The sequence below is a fragment of the Ochotona curzoniae genome, unplaced genomic scaffold (genome assembly GCF_017591425.1).
Source record: "Ochotona curzoniae isolate NIBS_2020 unplaced genomic scaffold, NIBS_Ocur_1.0 scaffold_4506, whole genome shotgun sequence".
NCBI lineage: Eukaryota > Metazoa > Chordata > Mammalia > Lagomorpha > Ochotonidae > Ochotona > Ochotona curzoniae.
The window spans coordinates 33,369,963-33,383,137 of record NW_024467119.1 but is presented as its reverse complement, the minus strand read 5'-3'; the positions used below and the strand labels follow the sequence as shown (position 1 = coordinate 33,383,137).

The following is a 13,175-nucleotide window of genomic DNA, read 5'->3' as shown; positions in this document are numbered from 1 at the left end:
AAATATAAATGTCCTTTGAAATGACAGCAACATTGTTGTCAGGGTAAGCCCATTCTGAAACACCAGGCAAAATTCGACTGGATTTCATCCCACCTATCTAATAGAGACAGCATTGAGAAGGAAAATGTTAAAGAGCCAATTGAAGATGAGGAAAAATGTTCCACCAGATATTAGGTTTTTAAAGGCAAGAGTGTTTTTCATTCCCTTATAGATGGGGTGGAGGGGGAAGGAAGTAGAAAAATAGCTGGCTTTGTTTCGCTCTGTTCATGAGGCTGGGAAATCATTCCCCACACTTCACAGTGCAAAAGTGACAGATTAGAACGCTAGAGGATCACATGGAACACCTAGTGATCCATATCCCCTGGGGATGCATGTGGTAACCAAGGACACCTATTAGGTAATCGTGGGCCTGGCAAGGCAGCCAGCATACTCGGAATGCCAGATTTGGTGGCTTCTCAGTGCCGCAATGTTTCCTAGTTCCATCACTTTCGGGTTCAGAGAATAAATTCCTTGACAAAAGGCAAATATTTCATTTTCTACCCAGCAAAGAAATGTAATAACAGTTACATAAATGTAGAAATACAAAAACAAAAGCCAAAGCCTAGTTTATATGCAATGTTCTAAAAAAAATGGTATTTACATGCAATTTCTGTACAAATATGATGAAACTTCAAAAGATTTGTGAAACTTAAACTGATAGATAAGTTTATTTTGGCACAAAAAATCTTGAAATTCATGCATAGGAAAGTTCTTAAGGTTTGTGTCAAGGTGCATTATGGAAAAAAATTATGCATAGGTTTCAAATATATTCTGTGCAAAAATAAACTCACCTTTTCTTTCCATTCTGCATACATTTTGAAGTACACACACACACACACACACAAACACAAACACACACTCCTTCCTAATAAAGGATTGTGGCAATTGCAGTAAATAGGATGTTATTAGCACTTTGATCATGCCGTCTCTCAACAGAAACGTACCGCCTACACAACTAGTCACTGATTATAGAGACACACTGAAACTGCTCCACGGAATAGTAGGATATTGCTTTGTTTTGTTTGGAATTTTTGTTGTTGTTGTTTTTGTTATCATTTTCTACTTGCCAGGTGTTGATATCCTTATCTAATGGAGGGTAAAGCCTGCAATTGCAAAATGAAATGAAAGTATTCTATTATAAATACTAGAAAAGAAATCATGAGGGGGAGGGAACGTGGGGATGTGGGCAGGAAGTGTGTGAGGTGAGAAGTATCAGTCAGCTCCTTAATCTGCGATATGATCTAAGTGAGATCTATCTACTACACGTAAATAAATCATTTGAAAAACTGAAACTTTCATTTTGTGTCTTATATTGCTTCTTTTAGACAACACAGTCTGTGTCTAATATGACATATGTGCAGTGGATTATTCAAGAAAATGTTCAGCTGGGCTGAGCCAAGACAACAGCTGAATCAGAAGCTCCCGGGATCACCTCCTTACAGAGACAGCACTTTGACAGGCTCTGCCAACGCCCAGTCCCCTTCACAAGAGCCATGGAAGTCAGCTGAGAGACCATGGGATCTCATTTTGTTGCCACCATAAGAAAACTTGCAATGAGGGAAGCAAGAAGGAAAGTTACCAGAGCGCCTTCTTTTCCGGTTCCAAGGAACAAGTGATGCTTCTCACTTGGGAGAAGGAGAGCAAACTGAATCCCAGAGCTAGGCCAGCTGTGAAGGCCTTACTAATGAAGTGAATGTTCAGAGATTCACAGACAGTTGGTGTCTACCTCATTTCCTTTAACCACATGCAGATAATGAAACTCTAACCACACACACGGGCCAGGTATTACAGTCTAGGACCATGCGTTGGATGTCAAATCTAGGCCAACCAGACTGTTATCTAGAACTTGATAATAGTCAATGGCCTAGAACCCAGCACAATGGCTCAGTGGCTAAATCCTCACCTCGAATGCACTGGCACTCCATATGGATGCCAGTTTGTGGTCTAGCTGCTCTACTTCCCATGCAACGTCCTGCTTGTGGCTTGAGAAAGCAGTAGAGATGGGCAAAAATCCTTGGGACCCCGCACCTGTCTGGGAGATATGGAAGAAGTTCCTAGCACCTGGCTTCAGATCAGCTCAGTTCCAGCCATTTTGGCCACTTGGGGAGTGAACCAGAAGATGGAAGAGCTTTCTCTCTGTCTCTCCTTCTCTCTGTAAATCTATCTTTCCAATAAAAATACATAAATATTTTAAAAAGAAAAATGTGGTGGGATTTACCATCAGGCATTGCTTACAGGCTGATTTTCTAGGTTTAATTGGCATCAAACAGACACCTGCACTCCTTGGGATTGGGGTCATTTCAGGATGTCAAAATGTCAACATTGCTGAGTCTGGCAAAAAGCTAAGTATTTTGTGGAACAGGAGATGGTGGGAAGTGAATATGACCAGCCTGGGGAAGTTAGGGCAGAGAGTGGGTCATCTCTTTCAGTTTCCATAAACCCTGGAAGATACACACAGCAAGGGATCAAAGGACTGTGTCTTGGAAATTAGTGTTGGATTGATGAAGTCTTGCTCTGGGTAGATCCTAATAGTTCCATTCCTAGCCCAGTCCCTAGGAACACAGGCTCTGACCTTCCCCAGTATCAGGCACAGACAGTACCCCAATGAGCAGACTTGTTTTGGTTGTAGCAAAACTGACCAGCATATCATAGGACTGTTGTGCATCCTTAAAATTACCATCAGTCTGGTGACTATGGGCTTGCATGAATAGCTGAAGATCTAACACTTTTTATTCCTATGACCACTAGCAGGCAGCAAGAAGCCATAGGATTATATTTGAACTCTTTGCCAAGCTAAAAAAAACCCAGCTCTAGCACATCGTAACAGCTCTTGTTCCCAGATAAGTGCCTACAGAGAGAGCTTGCATGGCTCACTTGAGTGACAGGTGGAATTCTGCAGTCCTGGATAAAACGCCGTCTCCCTAGCCAGCATCACCAGTGGCTAGTCCAGAGGTGCAGCACTGGGTAATGATCCCACATCTCAGAAGCACACAAAACATGGCCTAACTTAGTAGCACAACAGACTGCTTCAAATTTCTAGAAATCCACCCTTACTTGAAGCTATATTACTAAAACTAATCTTTCACAGAACAGAACATATCATACTTTAATGAGTATCAGAAACATCCAGCGATCTGTGCCTTCATACAAAGACCAAAAGAATGTGCCAGAAACCAACTATTTAGGAGATGAAATTTTCAAAGAATTAATTTTTAAAAATTAAACAAAGATTTAACAGAATGCACAGAAAAAAATTTATATTCCAACAGATTTTATAAAGATGTGAAAGCAATCAAATAAAGTCAAGCAGAAATCCTCCAACTTAAAAAAATACACTAAACGAAATATAAAGTGGATGGAAGGCATCAATTACCAAACAGGTCAAACAAAAGCAAAAATCAGTGAAAATGCACTGTTGGATGATTAAAACAATTGAACTTGAATGAAAAAAAGGAACTATTGGAGGGCATGAAAAGAATAAATATTTGAGTTATATGGATTCAAGAAGGACGTGAGAATGTTGGAGGGGTAAAAAGCATATTAGAAGAGATAATGACAGTAAACCTCCCAAACCTAGACAAAGATACAACTGTCCAGTTACAAAAAAGAAACCCAACCAAGTCTACCAAAAAATATATTATAGACAGATTCTCTTAAGCAGAAAAAGAAAGTCTCGAAACCACAGGAGGAAAGAAGGAAATAATACATTAAGGAGTTCTGATCCACCTGACTTCAACAGAAACCTTACATGTCAGGAGAGAGTGGAATCAGACTTTTAAAATATTGAAGGGAAAAACTTGCCAGACAAGACTACCGTACCCAGAAAAGCTATTCATCAGATATGAGAGATAAAGAAATTTTCAAACAAAGCTTGGGAGAATCTCTTACTACTAAATCTTTGTTATAAGAAATGCTTAATGGAGTTCTTCAAACTGAAAGAAAGAGATGCCAGCAAGTAGGAAGAAAACATCAAATGGTAAAACATTCAATGGTGATAGTAACTACAGAAACAAATTCAGAATGCTCTATTAGGTCATTATGACAAGTGAAAGAAACCAAGTGCAGAAAGACAAGTATTATGTGATGACACTCATATGTGGACTTGAAATAAGTAAATGATCTTATAAAAACTTTAAAAACAAAGTTTCAAAAGGTTGTTGGGGCCCGGCGCAGTGGCACAGTGGTTAAGGTCCTCGTCATGCATGCCCTGAATCCCATATGGGCACCGGTTCTATCCCGGCAGCCCCGCTTCCCTTCCAGCTCCCTGCCTGTGGCCTGGGAAAGCAGTCGAGGACGGCCCAAAGCTTTGGGACCCTGCACCCGCGTGGGAGACCTGGAAGAGGCTCCTGGCTTCGGATCGGCATAGTACCGGCCGTTGCGCTTACTTGGGGAGTGAATCATTGGATGGAAGATCTTCCTCTCTGTCTCTCCTCTCTGTATATTCACCTTTCCAATAAAAAAATAATAAAAATAAATCTTCAAAAAAAAGAAATAAAAAAAAAGTTTGTTGTTATTGTTTAAGCATGGAAGCCAACATTATAAAGCAGGTTAAACTGCCAGGATCTCATGTCAGAGTACTGCTTCAAATCTGGGCTGCTCCACTTCTGATCAGCCCCCTGCTAATGAGCCTGGACAGACAGTGGGCAATGGATTCATACTACACACTTGGGAGACTAGGCAGAAGTTCTTTGCCGTTTGCCAGCTCTGGCTGTGGTAACCATTTGGGAAGTGAGTCAGTTGATGGAAGATCTCACTGTCTCTCCTTGCTCTTCAAATAAGTAAGCAAGTGAGTAAGTAAAATCTAAAAATAAATAAATAAACAAATAAATAATAAAATATTAATAGGAATGTGGTTGCCAGAGGCAGAAGAGAGAAGGAAGGGGTTGGGAAAATTGATTGAGAAGTATTAGGTTACACAATGTATGTGTAAAAAGTTCTAGGGCTCTATTGCACAGTAGAGCAAAGCCAGATAACATTAATTTACTATGTATTTCTCTATGGAAAATTAGACTATAAGATTTTGGGTGATTTTGCTACAAAGAGATATTAAGTATTTGAAACTTGCAATATATTAATTTTTCTTGTGCATCATGCAATGTATAAATGCCATGAAGCATCACATAGTAATTCAAAATCATGTGCTAGTTTCTATTGTTTTAAATAAGAAAAACAGAAATATTGCATTATGTAAAGTAAAACTTCTGCTGCTGTACTTATGAGTTAGATGATCTGAAGTTGAAGTGAACACTGCTGAATCCCCAGTGGCGTATTCCAAGGACGCAGAGGGGTTTCTAAAAGCCACTATGACAAAAAGCCACTTCATATACCCAGTCCATGCTGTTTGTATTACACCACCTACTTCTTACATTCTCTCCTACTCAGGTTTATAGATTCTAAATGATATACAGGGCTTTACACATAAAGCAAAATAATACGTTTCTATTCCTTTAAGTATATTAACGTTTTCACAACCACACAAACCAAATGTCTAATTACAGTTATTTGCTTAATGCTTCAACTTAAAAATTACTACTTACTCTTCTTCACCAACTTAACCAAACCATTTCTGGTCCCCCCCCCCCCAGGTGGGAGATCACCCCTGGCCCTCTGTGGGCCAGCTAAGTTGACCCAGAGCCAGGAGCCAGGAGCCAGGAGTTCCCTCTGGGTCTTCAATGTGGATGCAGTATCCCAAGACTTCTGGACTTTCTAGACTGCTTTCCCAGGCCACAAGCAGGGAGCTAGATGGGAAGCAGAGCCGCTGGAAAACAAATCAGCAGGATCCCGATGCATGCAAGGTGAGGATTTAACCACTATCCTATCACTTCAATCCAAAAACAAACAAACAAACAAAAACAGAGTCCCAGTACCACCTGAAATACCTCCTCCCATAGATCTACGTATATTAAGCCTGCTAGTTTTCTGAGCTCTATGAAGAGAGTATTAGTTCTGTGAGAATGCCTTCTAATCTATTGCTGTTTTTATATCAGGATACACAGGAAACCTCCCTGAGATGGGTGTTTGTTTCCATGCAAGAAGTTTACTTGGAATGCTTCTAAGGAAGCAACAGCATGGATGTAAAGCAGAGGGGATTGACATTAGGACAAATGGAGAGTTCAAAACGTGATGAAAAGACAAACAAATAAAAAGAAGGCATAGGCCAGACGTTATGATCATCTTTCAGAAATTCAAGGAAAAGGCATGAATCTTCCTACTTCTGCAGTGACCATTCATTGAGTCCACGCCGCTTCCAGGAAAGGAATGAGTAATTCTCTTCTGCCAGTGTCATTTCCGAGGAGAGGTTCAACAGAGGTACAGCTGTGGGCTGCACATCCTCACAGAGAACAAATGCCTCGATCAGGAAGCAAATTCCCAAGGGACCATCACAGTACATTATGTTCCTCTCTAAGATTCCACAGTATCCTGCCTCTGTCATCTCTAGGGGCCATGGTTCTCTCAGGGAATAGCTTTTTGTGTATTGAGTCGATATTTCCTACTAGACTCTAAAATTTTTCTTGGTTATGCAATAATATAAGTCTCTGATAAACATCTATTAAGAGAGTAATGAATAAATAAATAAATGATGTGAACTCTTGGGAACTGTTTCCAATTAAGACTATTAACATTAAGAAACCACAACATAATAACAGTTTAAACAGGACTATTCTATAAATAAGGATAAACTGACACTATCCCACTTTGGATAGGGAATTTTAAAAAAGATAACCAATGGTTAAGCTGATTTCTAAATGCAATGCATCATACCAACACTATGGGAAGCAGCAAAAACAGTGTTAAGAGGAAAGCTTATAGCAATTGGTGCTACATCAAGAAACTGGAAAGACACCAAATAAATGATCTATCAATGAATGTCAAAGATCTGGAAAAACAAGAACATACCAAGCTCCAAAGTAGAAAGAATATAATTAAAATCAGTAAAATAATGAACACAATTGAAAAAATGCACAAAAGATCAATGAGATTAATACCTTTGTTTGGATCAGATTTGATATGCCCCTGGATCAACTCACCAAAAGAAAAAAAGAAAAAAACTCTAATAAAATCAGAAAGTGAAAGCAGATATTACAACGAATACCACAGACATCAAAAGAATAGTCATCAAATAAAACAAACAGCTATATGCCATAAGATTGGGAAAAGTAAAGCAACTTTCTGGGTACACAGTTTATCAGCATAAAGTCTTGAAGACATAGAAAACCTAAGTGGACCATAAGACATGGGTTGAATCAGGAATAAACATCCTCCTAAAACAATAGCTGGGACCGGATGATCTCAGTACTGAAATCAACCAAACTATTGAAGAAGAAATAACCCCAATTTTCCTCAAACTATTCAAAAACAACTGAAAGGGAGGGATTCCTCCTAACTTTTTTTCTTGAGGCCAACATCACCTCAATTTGAAAACCAGAAAAATACACAAGAAAAAAAAGTTACTATAGACCAATATCCCTGAAGAAACAGATGCCAAAATCCTCAATCAATACTATCAACTCCAACAACATTTCACAAAAATCATTCACCCAAAAATGCAGGACTTATCCCTGGTAAGCAGGGTTGGCTCAACATACACAAATCAATACCAAAGAACCAAAAACATATTATCTTATTTGATACAGAGAAAACATTTGATAAAATGCAACATCCTTTCAAGATAAAAATCTTAAAGTGGTTATGGAAGAAACACTTCTCAATGCAATCAGGGTGATATGTGACAAACCCACAGCCAGCATCATGATGAATGGGAAAAAGACAGCAGCATTTCTGCTTAGATTGAAACCAGACAAGGATATCTACTCTTATCATTACTATTAAAAGTAGTACTGCATGTTGCAGGTAAAGCAATTACACAAGGCAAAAAGAAATTAGAGGGATGCAAATTGAAAAAGAGAAAGTCAAATTATTACTGTTTGAAGATGACATGGCTACACCTAAGGGAACAAAAACTCCACTATGAGACTGTTGAAACTCATAAGTGAGTTTGGCAGGATATAATATTAAAACCTGCTGGCTGGATGTGGGGAGAAAGTTGCCCTCCTTCACTGCTGGCAGGAGTGTAGGCTAGTACAACCACTATGGAAATCAGTATGGCGAGTGCCTGGAGAATTGCAAATACACCTGCCATATGACTCTGCTATCCTACTCCTAGGAATATTTCCAAAGGAATGAAAACTGCATATGAGAAAGGGATCTGTAATCCTAGGTTTACAGCAGCACAATGTACAAGAAAAAAGGCAAGGAAACAATCCAGATTTCTGTTCAAAGAGGAGGGGTTAAAGAAACTGGAGGGCCTGGCACAGTGGCCTAGAGGCTAAAGTCCTCATCTTGAGTGCAGCCAGATCCCATATGGGTGCCGATTCTAATCCTGGTGGCTCCATTTCCCATCTAGCTCCCTGCTTGTGACCTGGGAAAGCAGTCTAGGATGGCTAGGAGCCTTGAGACTCTGCATCCATGTGGGAGATCTGGAACAAGCTGCTGGCTCCTGGCTTCAGATTGGCTCAGCTCCAGTCGTTGCAGCCACTTTAGTGAAGCATCAGACAGAAGATCTTTCTCTCTGTCTCTCCTCCTCTCTCTATATCTGACTTTCTAATAAAAATAAAAATAAATCTTAAAAAAATAAACAAACTGTGGAACATCTACTCCATGGAATACTACTCAGCCATTGAAAGAAATGCAATTACACCATTTGCAACTAAATGGTCCCAACTAGAGACCATTCTGCTCAGTGAATCCTAAAGACAAATATCATATGTTCTTTATTATTGAAGGCAACTTTTGTGCAAAATACGACATCCATAGCCCTTTTAATATTATTTTAACACTGCAACTCATGTGTTTACACTTTTTTTAAATTTCCATTTCTTCAAAATAGTTTATTTTCTCTTATTAAATTCCTCACTGACTCATAAGTCATACAGCAGCTTCATTTTCTCCAAGAAGGGTTTGTTTTGCTTTTCATTTCGACATTGACTTATAGGTCATCCAGTAACATATTATTTAACTTCAAGGTGTTGTAATCTTTTTAACTTTATTCCTGTTGTTGATTTTGTTCACTTACAGTGATGTATAGTAACTGTGCAGTAGAGAATATCACAGATGTGAAGATATAATGCAGCGTGCATCTCTACTTCCAAATGAAATATGGACTCCCAATGAAACTGGTGGATATATCATGACAATAAATGCTGGACTCTCTGCCATTGTCTGTATCAGCAATGTCAGGACACACTAAAATGGCAAAAAAGGTGTATTTACGACTGCTTATGAAGGACTATAGTATTGTAATAATATGGGGAAATTCAGTTGGGGAGGGGTACAGGAAATCCTAGAGCCTACTGAATTGTACCATAAAATTAAAAATAAAACAGTAGAAGAAATAAATCAACAGCATTTGTATACACAATAATGCCATGATTGACAACAAACCTGTAAGATCAGCTCCAACCACAGCAGCTACAAAATATGAAAATAGCCTGGGAAAGACTTTATCACGGATGTAAAACACCTCTATAAGAAAAAATGTTAAGGTAAGATAAAAGACACAACAAGTTTAAAAATTTCCATGTTTGTAAAATAATTATTATCTAATGTTAATATTATCCAAAGATATTTATAAATCCAATGTGATTCCAATTGAAATACTCTAGATGTTCTTTTCAGATGTTGGAAAAATAGATCTTAAATTCATATGTAATCACAACAGACTCTGGCTAGCTAAAGCAATCCTAATCAATAAAAATAAAGTTGGAGGTGTCACACAATACCAGATTTCAAGACATATTGGAAGGTAGTTATCATCTGAACAGCTTAGAATAAATCTGTGAGTCAATGGAACAGATTAGAGCCCCTAGAAATTAATCCATCTAATTATCTACGACTAAGGAATCTTTAACAAGTGAGTAATATCATTCGCTGAAGAAAGTATCTGTTCAACAAAATGCGAAGGTAACTGGATTTCTGTATGCAAATATACGAAACAAAACCCCAGCTTACACTCTACAAAATCAATTAATAATGGATCCAATATCTAAATTTAAGACTGAAATACGAGGAAATACTGCAAGATCCTGGCATAGACAAAGACACAATTAAGGAAACTATAGAAAATATAATTAGATAAAGTTAAGCTTCATCACAGCAAAGGACACACTAAAAAGAAGAGGCAACCAACAGAATGGGAGAAAACTTTTGCAAGCTGCAGAATTGATAACGGAGTAATATCCAGTTATTGTAAAGCATTTCAGAAATTCAACAACAGCAAAACAAACTAGCTAGTTAAGAAATGGGCAAAAGATAGGACCAGGCATTTTCCTAAGAATTAACACAGATGGTCAGTAAACATGAAAAGATACTTAGGGCCATAAAATGGCTATCACCTAAACATTTTTAAAAAAAATAGCAAATGCTGATGAGGATGTGGGGAAAAAAAGTACCCTAATACACTCTTGATGAGATGTAAACCATGCTTTCATTATGAAAGACAGTCTGGAAATTTTTTAGAATTCCTCAAATAGATCTACAACTAACCAACAGTCTCACTTTTGGAAATTTACTCAAAGGAAGTAGAATCAGCATATGAATAAGTATTCCCATGCTTATGGCAGCTCAACTCACAGTAGCTAAGCTACAGAAACAAGCTAGATGTCCATCAGCTGATGAGTAACTGAAGAAACTGTGGTTCATATCCACAATGGACTATTACTCAGCCATAAAAGAATGAAATCCCATCTTTCACAACAAAGTGGGTGCTATTGGAGATCTCTATGCTTAGTGAAATAAGCCAGTTCCCAACAGACAAATGCATGTTTTCATTGATCTGTAGTAACTAATATACATAGTAAAAACAAATGTAATGCATATGAATGAGATTAGCATTTTGACATTTAATCATTGCTTTTCAATAGCATTTGTCCATACTGAAAAGGAATTGTGGTTTTTCTACTTAGCAATTGTTGAATACTTAGGAGAGAGTTAAGCTTGTGATTATAAAGTCGATTGAAAGTATGTCATTATCAATGTAACAGATAAATAAAGAAAGGAGGAAGAATTGTAACCATGAGTGTAGTCAGTGGGAAGTATCATTAAACTGCATTTATGAAATCCCTGAAATCTGTTCCTTTTGTATATATTTAAAAAGTATTAAAAACAAATCAGTGCTACAGAGAACTATTTCACAAACTGTGGTTCTGAGAATGCACTGGGTTGAGACTCACATAGAGAGAGCTTCTCCCACTCTCTCCCAGAGTGGCTCTACTTTAATTGATTTGACTTACATAAGACACTTGGTGAGATGCACTAAGTATAGACAGCAGCAAATCAAATTATGCAATAACAAGACTCCTTCCCTCCAAGCACACATATTACATTGAATGTAACTTCTCAAAATAAACTAAAGATTACCAAAGAAGCCATCTTGAATCTTGGATGTGACTGCATGACATTAATCGTGATGTTTATTCTCAAGACTTCCAATTGTGTGTGTGTGTTCCTTAGCCACACCATTTTAGCAGAAATGAAAAACACCTACCGCTATGCACAATAAGAGAGCAAATGGTGTAGTCCTTAGAACATAGAATTAGAAACCAAAACAACTTGGTATTTAAAATTCATTATCTGACTATCCCTTAGTAAGCCCCTTAATTTTCCAAAGGTACGATCTTCTCCATCTTACAATCAAGGAAAATGTTAATTAACTTCACTGTACCTTGTTCTACTAAAATTCTTTGCGTTATGAATACAAATTTTAAGTAGGGAAAATAATAAAATGAAAACAGAAGGTATTAACTTCTTGAAATTCAAAAACATGTCTTTTCTAGTAATAACCATGGTATATTAAATAATATAATACTTATGACATTTTTATTAAAACAAGATGTTATTGTCTCCAAAATTATTTACAGTATTGCAGGTGGACATGAATGCAAATAGCCCAAGAAATACATTAAATTTTAAAAAGCACATGCATTATTAGAATTGAAGTGGTAGCATTGGTGCCATCCAAAGAAAATACCAATGTCTACATGAAGACTACAAGATAATAAGATATAAACAAAGTGAGAATCAGTAAGTAAACTTCAAAAGTTGTTCAGGTCAGCAAAAACATTAAAAAATTTTGTTGTATATCTGTAATAATTAGTTTAAAAACATAATGGCAAGCAGTCCATTTATGATAGCATGAGTATATTAGTATATGTGTGCACACACACACACATGCTCAGTGCTGGAATACTGGAGGAATGAAGGGGCCAGTACTGTGGTGCTGAGGGTTGAGGCACTGCTGGTCAGACCAACAGCATGGAAGAGTACACGGTTTTGGCTCCTCGGTGCTGGGCTTCTTCCATCAGACTAGTGCACCAAGGAAGGCTACTGAGAATGGCTTGAGACTTGGGATCCTGTCACCCACGTGAGAAATGAGGATGGGATTCCCGACTCCTGGCTAGAGCTTGGCCAAGCACTGGCTCTTGCCGCCATCTGGGGGGTCAGAGGGAAGACAGAACATTCTCTGTCTTTCTCTTTGCTTTTTGAATAATTGAAAAAAGTAAATCTTTTTTTTTTAAGTGAGGGACAACTACAATAGAAACAGTTAAAGAGAAGTATTAAAAAAATGACCATTTGGATAAATACCAGGCCAATAAATGAGACGATGCAATATTTTAAAAGTTATAATCTTTAATAAATTATGTAAGAGATCTATGTAAATACCAATGGCATGGGGATGTTGACAATAACTGGGAGAAATGAACGTTGAGAATGAACCTTGAATTTTTGAAAATTGATGAAAAATGGAGAGGTAATTATTCTACAAATGTATACAATGAAGTACAATGCTACAACAAGGAGTGTCTGAGAGATCAACACTTTCCATTGTACTGGACATGTATATGATTGATACCAAATGAATAACAAGAACACATGTGGCTTTGTGGACAGAAACTTGTTCTTCTCCACACTTGTAAAATGTGTAAGGCATGCCCTTAATATGGGCACGTTGTGTTAATTTGAAAGCAATTAAGAATGTTATCACTAGAACATTCCCACTGTAATAAAAAGCCTGACCTCATTTGTGATGTTTGGCAGTAGGCTTATTTTTAGGCCTCACATCTCCTTTCCCCTTTACAGTT

The 13,175-nt window shown here is 37.7% G+C and overlaps 1 protein-coding gene across 3 annotated transcripts in view; it reads right to left on the bottom strand.

The window, feature by feature from the left end:
* GRID2 (glutamate ionotropic receptor delta type subunit 2) overlaps nucleotides 1–13,175 on the bottom strand; it is a 1,273,704-nt gene that overhangs the window by 522,070 nt on the left and 738,459 nt on the right. The gene's annotated exons all lie outside the window — the stretch shown is intronic.